Here is a 2,278-nt window from a genome sequence, read left to right as displayed (position 1 = left end):
CTAAAGGAAATTGAACGACCAATGAATCGGTGATTTACCTCCTTCTGTGAAGGCCGGATTGTTGGTGACCTGGTCTGTTGTTAAAAAGTTCTCCTGGAAGTACTTTCCCACGTTGTACTTGTGGGTGGTCTCACTCAGGAAGGTGCGAGCAGATTCCTAGTGATAAAAATGGAAGAACCCCGTGTTGTTGCGATTGGGGTTGGACTTGAGATCAAACAGATAGTTGATCTCGCGTGGTGTCGGGACAGGCCACTTCTTATGGCTATACAGGATATAGAGACTAGAAAGCACTCTATACCTGTTTGGTGTTATTTGAAAGGGAGCGACCTCGAAATAATTAGCCACTCCCTGAAAAAAAAGGATGAAGAGGCAAGGTTGCCCCTGCCTCGATATGGTATCTCGACCAGGCGCTGAAGGCACCTCCATGCAGATTTGCCAGCTGGTCGATGGAAGGTTTTATCAGGGTTACCCCAGGAAGTGCATACTTCTTGAGGTAATTCGTTACCATCCTAACAGTAATATTGCTAGGAGGTGCAACGTACTATTCGACCTCTGGGCGAAGGACATCTCGAAGGCGGGCTTTTGTTTGGATTTCTGGCTGGGATGTGCTTTCGGATGAAGGGCTGGTCGAAGGATTTTCAGCCTGAGGAGCAGGCTATTTGGAAAGAGGAGAGGTTGTTTTCCTTTTCTTTTGAGTAGTGGGTTTTACTCGACCCATGTTTGATGGACTGGTTGAAGGTCTATTAGAAGGGTTATGAGAAAAAGGAATTTCTGGGATTAGTAACGACGACTGTTCCTGATCTTCGAGTAGCTGGGCAAGCAAGTCGTCGTCGATCGGACTCTCACCTCCCCACAGGTCGTGCATGAAAATCTGTGAACAGTGAAGGGGCGATGAGAATCTACGGCCAAAGTACTGAGAAAATGGAAAAGTTGGAATAACATTGCTCGTGTATAAAAGTTAATCTTTTATACGACCAGCAACATTCTAACAAAACCACTAAATTCTATGCGAACAATTTGGAAAATGCATTAAAAAGTAGAAGTAAAAAGTTTTTCTAAAAAAACTTTTCGACTTTGAGTTGGGGCGGGAAAAACCCAGTTTTTTCTACATGATTAAAAATCGAATTTTCACATCGATTTTATGCCCTAAATTAATAATCCTAACTCCCAAACCGATTCCTAAGCCTCATGTAGTGTTTTTTCTTTATCCTATCATGCTCAAACCAACGTACCCATCTACCGCCAAAAAAGTTTCTTTCAAGGAAATTCAAGAAATCAAGGTCCAAAACAGATATAAAATAAATATTGCATGGCATCTCGACGACTGAAAAAATTCGAGAAACTTACTTGGATGAAGATTAGAGTAAATCTCTGAGACGCTAAGTCAGGTGGCTGGGCAGAAACTTCGCGGATCGTCTAAATTTTTGGGTTTTCTTCGCCTTGTTCTTAAGTGTTCTTGAGGATAAAGTGAAATGTAAAAAGTGATTTTGAAGGGTTATTTATATTGGTTGAGGTGCAGTTACCCAGATAATCATACGGAGTAACTTTCCAAGGCATGGGTAAGTGTAATAGCCGTTAGACCATTTTTTGGAAACTGCAATGATATGATTGGTTGCCTTTTTCGAGAAGGCATGGACGGCTCTGACAGATTTGACAAGGCATGCGAAAGGTCGGTTGCCTAAGTTTACTTTATGCTGGTCGCAATAAAATAAACTTAGGGGGAAAATGTTTACCCAAAAACAGAACCTGATGACGTGGTAGACACGTGGCAACTTTAAGTGAATAAATCCTGTTCGACCATCGACCAGGGAGTTATTGGTTTATTAAGCCTCACGCCTAGGTGTGACCAGTCTGGCCGCATACTTTCATTTACTTCCTTTTGGGTATGCAATCTTGTAATAATTGTATTAATTGTATATCTTTTATTACCTTGATATGCAAGTCTTAATTGTAATTAAGGCCCATCAGCCCATGTAATCCTCTTGAGCCTATAAATAAGAACCAAAGTGCTCAAGGAAGGGACTTTTGAACTTTTGATCTTTATATCCTAAGAGAAGAATATAGTGTGATTTTCACCGAAGGTGTAATCTTCCCAAGGCCTGTGAAACTCGTGAACCCTAGTTCATTGATCACAGCGTTGGGATTCAATATTAATAAATACACTAAGTGGACGTAGGTCATTACCGTGCAATTGGGGCCGAACCACTATAAATCATTTGTGTCGTTTGCTTTCCATTTGATTTTTCTTGTTGTTTTCTTCTCATTTTCTATCGATTAT

The sequence above is a fragment of the Humulus lupulus genome, chromosome 4 (genome assembly GCF_963169125.1).
Source record: "Humulus lupulus chromosome 4, drHumLupu1.1, whole genome shotgun sequence".
Classification (NCBI taxonomy): domain Eukaryota; kingdom Viridiplantae; phylum Streptophyta; class Magnoliopsida; order Rosales; family Cannabaceae; genus Humulus; species Humulus lupulus.
The sequence above is the reverse complement of the archived record's forward strand: the minus strand, read 5'-3'. Positions refer to the sequence as shown.